The sequence below is a fragment of the Corvus brachyrhynchos genome, unplaced genomic scaffold (assembly GCF_000691975.1).
Source record: "Corvus brachyrhynchos isolate BGI_N302 unplaced genomic scaffold, ASM69197v1 scaffold7, whole genome shotgun sequence".
Classification (NCBI taxonomy): domain Eukaryota; kingdom Metazoa; phylum Chordata; class Aves; order Passeriformes; family Corvidae; genus Corvus; species Corvus brachyrhynchos.
Window position 1 is genome coordinate 2,225,800 of NW_008239054.1, and position 11,684 is coordinate 2,237,483.

An 11,684-nucleotide genomic window follows, 5' to 3' on the forward strand; every position below is an offset into this window, starting at 1 on the left:
CACTTCATTGGCAAAAAATAATACAAAAAGAAAGCTTCTCTATTAACAAATCATTTGTCATTTCCAAGCTGGCAGCAGAGGTCTGTGCAGTCATGTCTACTGAGTCGCTAAATCTTTATGCCTTCTCCTCTTTGGAGAGTCATTAAGTTTAGAAGCACTAGCCTCTTACAGGGCTAATCAGGATGGCTTGTTTTAAAACATGTCAAAAATGCTGGGCAGCAGCTTGTTAAAAACTTCCACATTATGGATCATTCTGATTGACTGGGCATAGTTTAATGCCAGTTCTGTTATTATTTTTAACACAAGTTGCAAAGATGCTTATACATCGTAATTGAGACTTTAGGCTGGAGTTGGCACAGGGATTTGCTGCATCTAAGCTCTTCCAATTTTCCTTCGTATTAATCCAGAATATTTTTATTGTCTGTCTGTTAATTAGAAATCTGAGTCACTGTTGCTCAGTGCTATTGCAAGACCTTTCCCAGAGAAATTTTGAATGCCCCATCCCTGGAAATGTTCAAAGCCAGGTTAGATGGGGCTTAGAGCGACCTGGTCCAGTGGAAGATGTCTCTGCCTGTGTCAGAGGGGTTGGAACGTGATGATTTTTAAGGTCCCTTCCAAGCCAAACCATTCTGTGGTTCTATGATTCTGTGACTGTTGAGAAACTGATTTTCAGAAAGGCTGTTTGCTCATGTCTTCATTGTCTTCAGCTCAAATCAAGTGTCACTGCTTCTAAACACCGGAGCTGCACAGTCAACCTAAATATCTGCAAGAGACTGTGGACTGCAGCCCAGCCCTCAGCCCAACACTTCAGACCAAACTGGTTGCCAAGGGTTTGTGTCCAAACACAGAACAAGTGATGAGTGTGCATATTCCTGTGCCCACCCTGACTTCCATCAGGTAACCTTCAGCGCATCATAATTGTATCCTGGTGTCTCATCTGCTTTAAGACAGTGACTGACCTTGGAGCAGCTACAGAGCAGGCACACGTTTCAGCTGACAAGGCCTCTGGCAAAGGGGCAGGTGGGGCAGCCTGTGGAAAACCTCTGTGCCAAAATTCATTAGAACTTGTCACTTAGGTGGCTACAAGGTGGACAGGAGATGAAGGAGAGGGGAGTAACCCTCCTCCTTTACTCTCTTATATTTCAAGGGGGTTAGTCCCTATCAGGGAGAAAGAAGGGCAGTCCCTGTCCACTGGAAGAGGTTTTTGAGTCTCTGTATGCACCATGTGAGGATGTGAACTATGACTTTGCTCTCATCCCGTCCACTATACCACCAAGACAGACTCTCCTCTCCTCCTATACTAGATTTTCAGAGCTCAGCAGCAAAAGTGCAGACCTTGTTCTTCCAGAAAATGACATGACATTTTGTTAGTGCCAGAGAGAATTGGACTCTAGTATCCAAAGCCTGAATGTAGGTCTTTTTTTGAACACTACATTTCAAGTTAAATTATTTTGTTTTCTGACCAATTCATAGTGAAGAACTATATCTCTCTTTCCTGTCTTTTATGCTACAAATGCAATTCGATTCAATTATATTTACTGTACTTTGAACTTCAAGTATTTCCTGCAGTTTCCGGGAAAAGAAAGGAAGGAAAAGTAGGAGGAAAACCATGACATAAATGACTTCGGTCTAATTTGTGACTTTCAGATTTTGAGCATTTCTTAATTTGATTTGCAGGTGATGATCTGACAGAATAAATAAATTGTAGAAAGTGCTAAGATTGCTCGGGCATTTGCTGTGGTATCACTCCCACATGAGGAACCTTCATCACCATCTTTCTTCAAGTGTGTTCTCTCCTGTGGTAAGTTTTTCAAACATATAATCTTCTTCTGTGTCAAGAATTTAAAGCAGAGGGAGTGAGATGAGTTCTGAAAAGTCCAGCCCTGGTCCTAGATTTTCTTGTCAGAACTGGAAGGTATAGTCAGTAAACCTAGGTGTACTCATGTAGAACATGGGTAAGGTTTGGTAAGGCTATGGAGTGTAGTAAATACCATAGAACTAAATTATAGGTGTCACTAACTCTTGTTTGTGTTTCCTTTTTCCCCATGAAGTGGACCACATTTGCACAGTATGTAAAATTTTTTTACTTGTCTGTTTACCTGGAATTAATTTTTTTAATACTGGCACCTGTATTTGCAACTTATGACTTTCCAAATTATGTCAGTTCCTCTAAATAATTTTTAAAAACCCTCTTGTCCAATATTAAAAACAAACAAACAAAAATCCCTTAATAAATCTGACAACTAGCCTTTGGAATGGAGACCTAATTAGTTCTTATTGAGCTTGGTCCAAAGATCATTGAAGTAATTTGGAGTCTTTCCATTAAAGTTAATTGACTTTAGAGCGAAATCCTCAGACACGCTGGTTTAGCAACATAGGATAGCAAGCAGTCTCTCTGTCATCCATCAGCAACATCACCTCCAGACAGGCTGTATTAGCTGTTCTATTTCACGTTGTTTCTGGTAAAGATGTTGCCCAAGTTGATTATGTCCCTGCAGGCAAATAGAGGACCTAGAAAAAACTTTGTGCCCTGGGTACCTGTTTATGTGGCAGTCACCAAAGCCTGCAGGTTTCACACATTCCAGTTTCAATGTGGAGCTTTCGTCAGAAGTGTCAACATTAACAAGATTTTAAACTGCAGGCGAATATACAGCATCATTTGATCCTGGCAAAGAACTGTTTGCCTCAGCACTTGTGGGATAATGTAGAGTAAGCAGCAAATCATTGATGAATCTGTAATGTAACACCAGTCCCAGGAGAGCTCAGGCAAAATTGCTGAAAAGAAGAAGGAAAGACACCAAAAGTGATTAAATGTGGTGAAAGATTCAGACCTGGGGAGACCTTTAGGGAGACACTTCTTATTTTAAGCATAAAGGAAAAAGTGGTACAGAATTATGTGTATAAGCTTCTCATTCTGGCTTAATAAAAACCATAAGGAACCCTCAGATGCTGAATGATTACGGAACCTTAATCAGTCTGGAATAATCCTTGCAGTTCCTCTAGTTTTATGCGTGTGGTAATGTTGACTTCTGGCCATTAGCCACAAGTTTCTAGTGAACCTTTTGCACGTTCTACCAGGCCATTAATTCTCATCACTGTTAAACACCTTATGTGCTTTTGCTCTCGATAGACATAATTAACAAACATAGGTAAAAATTTGCATTGATAGGGCAAGGTGCTTAATCATTCCTTGTACATTTAAAACATGTGGAAAATTCACTAACAATATCCAACAATACCTAAATGGGGATTAGAGAACCTCAGTGGAATTGCATTGTCTAAAGCGTACGTCGCATCTGTCACCACAGAGAGATGGTGCTTAGCCTTGCATTTCAGTGGATGCCCACTTGCTCCCCATCTCTACTTTGTCTTGTTTCTGGCTGCTGTAGTTCTAATAGAGATCCAGTGGGATCCATGCAGGTTTTTCCATAGTAATGGTTGGGACTTGTACTAAAGACCTTGGTTCTTGGGAGATCACTGCTCGTTTTCCATCCCTGTGGTGTATTTGCTGTGAGAACACAGTTCTGTCACTCTGGCTGGCAGAACTACTTTCTTTGGGTAGTCTGCTTTGTGACACAGTTTTGTTTCCTACTATACTGCTGTACCTGGGAAGTAGGGTTCAAATTCCATTTGGTGCCCCAGGTTACTTAACATAACAAATTTAATTTAGTCACTTTCAAATAATGACATTGCGATTAAAAAAACTCTCCCTATCACATCAATTATCCTCAGAGTAATCCACTCCCTTTGCAAATTTATTTTGGAAACTAAGCAAGGTTATACTGCAGTGTCAAATACAGTCATCTGTTTGGATGAAAGCAGTTGTAAAGCTCTGGCTAATACTCTTGCAAAGTATAGATTAAAGTATGCATTCCGCCTCCTGATACCAAAAATACTGAGTTAATGTACCAAAGGTAAACATTCATTTAAAGAAAACAAAGAGGCTTTTAAGTGATCATTCTGAAAATTTCAATGTCATTTTGCAATAATTTGTGTTGCATGATTCGTGCTTGAAATATTGTTTTCTACTTTCTCTTAAATATGCTTCTGTGTTGTTGGAAATTAAGACACTTTTTACTTTGCACCAGCTGATAGTTTTGGAGGTAGGTGAAGATGGTTGTTAGTCTTTCATCAGCTGCAGCAGTGGGGATGTCCCTTAGACTATATTGGCTGAAAATGATGTAAGAATCTTTAGCTTCATGTTTCTTATATCCAGGCCAGTGGACATCCAAAGGAATTTGTCTCCTAGGCACCATCAGAAAAGTGGCAGGCAGTGTAGATGGGCTTGGCAATGAGGCCCTGCCTGTACCATGACAAAAGGCCCCACAAGGCTTTTCAAGTCTGCAGTAAAGCACATGCTCAAGGGATTAGGCAGGAGGGAGGAAGAGAATCTACTCTTTTTTTATCTGAACTCACAAAAAAAAAAAAAAGAAACATTTTCTCTCAGGCATAACCAAGATGGAAGACAATGTCTTACTGACAGAGGAACATATATTTAGCACCATGATTTATTGAGAGTGTTTGTGCTTGTTTCCTGAGAAATACATAGAGCCTTTTGATAACACTAGATGATAGCAATCTGTTCTGTGGGCAGATGTGCACATAATAGATGGTGCCTGAGGCGTATTTGCCCACATTTGGTGAATTCTCTTCTTGTTTGTCTTACTACATGGTTTAGTTTTATTATATTGACTGTTGAGAACAGTATCTCCTTCACGTCAGAAATCACTACCTTATTTAAAACTATGCAGATTTTAATAATGCAGTAACAGTAATGATTTTTTTCTAAGTGTATGATAAAAATAGTGTCACTCTTTTCCTGTGGTTGGAGACACTTTAAAATTGGTGGACTGGTCATACTGATTTTGAAATAATCTATTTTTGCTGTTGTTCCAGATGATGTAAATTAATGGAAAATGGTCTCAGAATCTGGCTAGACAATGCTTTTGCTTTTTTGAGAGTCTGTGCACTGTGTTTAAGACTCTTGCTCTATGCTCTCAGCTGGGATTTAGATGGGATCATTTCCTTTGAAGTTTTGTTGTTAAGGTTCCAGATCAATACAGGATTTATGTTTGCATGTTTTCAAGTACACAAGTAGTCCTGAAATCAGTGAAAAAAGTTCTGACTTAATTGATGTCAGTGCCATAACTCCCACTCACTTCAGAAAGGCCAGACCTAATCGCATTTTTCAATTGAGTTGTTTTGGGTCGAGAAAAGGGAGGATTGTTCTGTTTATTACCAGTGAATGAAGGGTATTCATATGTTAAGATTTTATAACAGATACAGTGCAGATACCCATGGAGAACTGTCAGAAATAATTATCTCAGTTTCGTAAAAATCTTCTGGTTTAGTAATTCCAGTTCTTTATTTTGTCCTTTTACATCATAGATTAATGTTAACCATATTACTATGATGATGTCAGATATAATCTAAAATGGTTTAGGCAGCATTTAGATACAATTGATGCAAAGCTTCTTACCATATCAAACTAAAACCATTAATAATATCAAAATAAATTTTGTCATTACCAAAATTCTTTTGGTTTAGATTCCTAAATCTCTTTTCTTCAAGCCGTTTGTTTAATGGGAAATTCTGAAGCAGAGACATTCTTTCTGATTTAGAGCATAATCAACTTTTGAAGGGCCAGAGTTTCCTGCAGAACAGAAATTTCAATTTTGACCATCTCTCAGTGCAGTGAGTACTTCATTCACTGAGAATGTTTGCCAACTTAGTGAAAAGCTGGGTACTAACGTGCTGTTCAAATTTGGAGTTTAGCTGGCTAATGTTACTGCTGATCAAAAGAGCACAAACGTGATCATACTGCTGGACAAATACATTGTCTGTGATGCCTTGGTTTTTCAGAAGATAATGAGTCTTGTTACAATTACTCTTCCTCAGATACTCCATTTCTGGTTGACAAAATTTTTAAATAGAGCCCAAGCTTTTGTAGAACATAGAATGTTTCTTCTATCTTTCTTCAGCACTCATAAAACAACTTCACGACCTACATAATAAGCCAGAGTCACAAATAAGTCATAGTTTTACTATTAAAAGCTTTTGCAATAGATTGATGTGCTATATATATGTATGTGCCACTTTTATTGAGCCTTTTATTAAATTCTACTTATTTTTTAATTTCTTGTTAGTCATAATTCCTTGGCAGAGCACTATACACTAACAGTAACTCTTTATCCACGTACCTGGCACCTTTATCTACAGAACCACATGTTGTTTTTCATTTACTGTAACAATGATGGGCTGGGATTGAGGCTGTCTTTACACTATTTTATACAAATATAGTGTCCTCTGTTTAAGTGGAATGCATCCCATTCTATACATGTGGTTGCACAAAAAAGTACTTTTGGACATTTCATCACATACTGAAAGTGCTGAATTCTTGGATAATACAAGTGCCTGGCTGGTGGTAATATTCTCAAAATGTTTCTGCTTGTTTCCTAAAATATCTGCATTGTCAGAAGTTTTGTTCACACAGAGTCATGGAGTGCTTTGTTCAAACAGTGCTGACTGTGGTGTAATAAATGTCCCCAGCTGTTTTATGGCAACCTTTCACGTACAGGCTGAGTGACAAGTAGTCACATAAACCTTCTTCCACTGTTGTAATGGACCTTGAAAATCTGCTAAGCCCTGGAGGACAAGAGAGGCTGAGGAAAGGCAGGAGATAAAAAATAATATTAACACATCGTTAGTGTAAGCAAACATAATGAGATTTTGCATTTAAATGAAATTTTATATACTCACAGGAAGCATCATCTAGCGGTTAAAGTATAGAATTGGGAACTGAATGATGCTGCTTCTGTTCTTGGCCATTCTGCTGCAGGTTTTGTTCCAAATAGAGAAGAGCAGAGGTCAAAAATATATGTGTATAAAAGAGTTTTCCGTTTTTAATAATGGTATGAGATAAGGCCTTATCCTAAAGTATTACAGAGAAACAGAGCTTTGATTTTAGATAAGATTTCTATGAAAGCCAGCTCAGAATTTCAAAAAAGGGACAGATCAGAGTTAAATGAAAATGGATATGAGAGAAAAGTCATACTCAGTCTGAAATCATGCAAAGAGAGGTATTTAAGTTTAGTCTGAGGTCAGGAAATGTAGAAAGCACCAAGGGAAGTAATGGCACAATAGTTAGTTAAAGGGTCATGAAATGTGTCGCTATCATACACCCATGAAATTTTGGTAGCTGTCTGGCAAAGGATATTAAAAGCCTCCTTTTGTATGAATGTAAAATTACTCATATAGAGAGATTTGTGCAAAGTCTAGGGTAGAATTCATGGTCTTCACAGGGTTGGTGCCTGCAGTTTGAATGGGAATGGATTCAAATGAAGTCACACCCAGCTGTGGTCAGCTGCACAGGTAATGTGCACATGTGAAACTGCCATATGATAGAAAAAGAACTTAGCTGAGACAGCTTGGAAAGTTTGACCCCAGGTATGCAGAGCTTCGTCTGCATTTTCCTTGTCCTAGCACACCTTTATGCCATCACCAGGTTTCTCTCTCTTTCTATAGTATCCAGGATCTTATTGAGCAGGTCAGCTATTAATTTAAAACCCTGGAATTAATGCACCGTAGATGTCTCTTCTGTTCATAGTCTGCTGCTCTGCGTTCTAGATTTGGAAGGTGGTGGTGCTTGGACATTCCTAAAATGTGAACGTATTTGTTTCCAAGATAAGAAAATATATAGGTCTTTCAATCACATATGGGCAGAACACTTGTCTCTGGATATCAGGTGTAATCTAAGCTTCTAATATTAAGATGTTCCTAATGTTCCTTATATCCTGCTCATCGACATGCCCAATGTGTCTCCAGCCTGGAGACTGCTGAGCACTTCAGCATGTCTTGTACCTCAGACCTGTCAGGATTTCAAACTTAGAAATGGATGCAAGATTCAATGTTACGGCGTTGACACACTCAGTCTGGTCTAGATGCATTCATCCAGCAGTTGGGAGATCCCACTTCAAATCCCACCTCTGCCTAAGTAGATATGAATTTGTGTTTTCTGCCTCTGTGGGGAAGCACCATAAACAACAGGCTCAGACGAGGCTTTGAGAAACGGTGGTGGGACAGGGAGTTAAGACTGTCCTTCCCTTGTTTCAAGCTATTCAAATTTCTATGAAGTGATTAAATGTTCATTGGACTGGGGGAGAGCAGGAGGAGAATGAAAGAACTGTACCAAGAGATAGAAGAGGAGGGCCAAACATTTTCAGATATTTAAAGCACTTGAAGCTGGAATTTAATATTCCAAGTAAGAGCTCCAAAAAGGTTGGAGAGGATGTTGTCTGTATTTTGTGAGTAAGGGATGGCTTAAATATCCATCTTCAGGAGATGGTACATAATGATGAATTGTGGAAGTCCCAGCTCAGAATAGCACCCATGCTGGGAAGGAGGGGGAGAAGAGAAGGGCACCTCCATCTCCATGCAGCAGCATCACTCAACCAGCTTAATCAGATCGGCCTTCCAGATGTTCTGTGCTGAGGCACCTGACTTCCCCATTTAATGGCACATCAGGGTCTAAGTCAGGATGTGGACTGTAAAGTGTCAAAGCGCCAAGACGTATCTCTGAGGATGTAGTCCATCGTACTTCATGCATCAAGAATCCCAGTGATACCTGTAAACCTCTTTGTGAAGCTCTTTAAAATCTCCAATGAAAAATGAAATAGCACTATTTTTTCTAATCAGAATTTATTAAAAATCTAAGAGAGGCAAGGTTTTAGAGGCAATACTATCTTTTATTAGATCAACTGCTATACTTGAAAGAAGCAGGCCAGCTTCCAGGCATGAATCTCTTCTTTGTAATCTTGATCACTGCTCATTACCACAAGATGTTGCAAAATCAACCTCCCAGTTTGTCTCATCTTTGAATGTCTTTCTCATTATATTGCAGGAAGTTATATTTTCCTTTATATTGCTGATTTTGTGATTATTCCTATTACTCATCTTGCCTGAAGTGTAGTTTACAAAAGCTGGACTGCATTACCTTTTACAGCTCCAGAGACTTCTTTGCAGCAGCAGAATACCCATCTACCATGTTCCATCTGCTTTCCACTTCTGGATCTGCCACCTGAATGTAGAAAGCCAAAAAAGTATGTCCAGCATTTTGCATTCTAGGAGGCACACATTCAGGAAGTATATTTAATGATGAAATGTTTAATAGTTAATTAATGAATTTTTTACAACTGGAACTCTAAAAAGAACAGCTGTTGCTTAATTTATTTATGTTAAGTTACCCCAATGCACTTGGGTTCATGGTTAAAAAAAGTTAGTTCCTTGAGGGTTAAAAAGAAGAAAGAAGCTGGGGGTGGAGAGGAAAAATAATTACTATTTTTCTATATTTCCAAAATGACTGTCATCTTTCTGTGGAAAGTCAGTGCCTGTGTCCATTCACCTGCTCTTCTCTAACTTTAAAGTATCTAGTCTGATATCCAATAGTTTGTGCAAATGCTCTACAGAGGGAATTGGACCTGTTTGTTTTGTTTTGTTTTCTCTTTGGTTTTCTCTTTAAAAGTTTCATTAGGCTTTCAGAATTTATACATGGATATGCATTAACAAGAAAGCAGAAGCTGGCCAAAAAAATGAGGTAGGTTTTCAATGAAGTTTGTCTGTAACATTTTCCTCCAGTAAATGGAGCACTCTGTTGTTGCCTCCAGGAACCTGTTAAGTTTTGCATTTGTCCAAATTTAAGACATTCTGAGATGGGATTTTGTCTCAAGCTGAGTCCTGGGGCTGGAGTTCAGCTACTGAAGCACTAATGTAACTGTGTATTTTTTCATTGTAAACAGTTTTCATAAAAATTTGGTTGAATTTTGTTATTTTCAACTTCAAATGACAAGCAAGTCTTCTCCCAATCCCCAAATAGTCATGAATATATTGTTTATATCCATATGAGGCTAAACTCTGGCTAACTAACACCTGTACCATATGCTGTGAGTTCAGTGCATTATTTATGGAGCAAAGCATTATTCATAGATATGAATAAGGGTAGTGACAGCCTGGCCTTCTGTTTTCCCCCTTTCTTCTTTCTAATAAACCTGCAAAATATAAGGAGGACTTCAGGAGCCTTTACTTTACAGGAGGAGTCAAAGTTGAGAATTGTGATGAAAAAAACTGATAATTATGTAAGAATAACAGGGCATAAAAAGTCAATTGTTTGCAAGGTGTTGGGAGTTTGGCAAGAAAGTATCAAAACAACATCATGTAATGTCTTCATTATAAGACTATGGATGCTGTGCAGAGCAACATTAATGAGCTCCTCTAAAACTTTGGGGAAGGTTAAACCAGTCTAAACTCACTTGCTGCTTTCGTCTAATTTGGGCATACATTAATGTCTCTACAGTCGCTTGATGCTGAGAAGTAGACAGAAGCCTGCTACAATCCACTAAATATGCTGCCGTGTCGTGTTAACGAAACTATCAGACTTAATAAAACACTTTGAATATATCCCAAAATTGGTTAAAATTGCAAAATAAAACAGAATACAGTCAATCAAAATAAGAGCACATGCAAATAAGGAAATAATAAAGCGAAATATTACATTTAAGTGTAAAAGATACTGAAACATTAACATTGGTTTGCATTTTAGAAATTAGTAAAATGATGTTTTAGGATTTGATGCAAAATTTATTAGCCAAGAATTGTTTCTGGAGCAAGGCAGCACTGTTTGTTCTAATATTGGTGAATTCATTACAAAGAAGCATGAATTTGGGAGAAATTTCTCTCTCTACCCATTCTTCCATCTCTACTCCTTTCAGAATTGTAGATATACTTCTTCATGTCACCAGGACATATTGAAATATAACACATTTCTTGAAAGCTGTTCATTTCCTTCTCTTTTATGCAAGTGCATGGAAAATTATTTTGTTGGCTCAGGCATTGATAGAGTAATAGCGATTTCTGCAAGCATAACTATTCAACTTCATTATTTATTTGGAGAAATTCCATGGAATGGAGCAGGAGGAATGAAATTGAGGGAATTTATTGCAATTTAAAGTTAAAAAAAATTGTTAATTAGCATGAAATAAGAAAGAAAAATCAAAACTTTACTGTATTTAGTTACTGGTAAGGTTTTGGGGTTTTTTTACATGAATGTCATTTCCTTCCCCTTAGCAGATATTTCCAATTCATGACCCATACCTATCTGAGACTGTGAGAACCACTCTTAAGGTGTCTGTAGAACTTTGCTAAGAAAATCAAGTCTATTGAGTAAATTTTAGGGAGCTGCAAGCGAAACAACGTTGAAAACAAATGCTATATGATATTCCCAGTGCAGAACTAGATAATTTTTTTCCAGTATTGTTATTAAGGTCTGAAGATCTTATGCTAAAAAACTTGGAGTCAACAGAAAAACCATTTCTGACTTTCAGGGATTTGGAATCTCAGTTTATTGGAGTTTTGTTTGTCTTTAGTGCCTTTAATGTACATAAGAAGATGCTTGAATAGTAGTGATTGGAATTTCCTAACGTGGTCATTTGGCAGACAAGGGTAGGATGTTAGAGATTGGTACTACTGGGTGTTGTATTGATGCTTTTCCACTGACTGGCTGGATGACCTTTGCACACCATTCAGCCCACAGATAATTTATTGTGAAGAGCCAGGAAATAAGAACCCATTTTTTTCTGTTCAGAATCCAGCAGCTGTGAAATTTAAAATAAAGCATCTTCAGCGATTCTCAG

General features: G+C 38.0%; 1 long non-coding RNA gene across 5 annotated transcripts in view; it reads left to right on the top strand.

Moving 5' to 3' along the window:
* LOC108447882 overlaps positions 1-11,684 on the top strand; it is an 85,520-nt gene that overhangs the window by 16,086 nt on the left and 57,750 nt on the right. For all 5 annotated transcript variants that reach the window (XR_001863583.1, XR_001863581.1, XR_001863582.1 and 2 more), the window contains exon 2: positions 1,678-1,801. This is a non-coding gene — a long non-coding RNA (uncharacterized LOC108447882). The remainder of the gene's footprint in view (positions 1-1,677; positions 1,802-11,684) is intronic.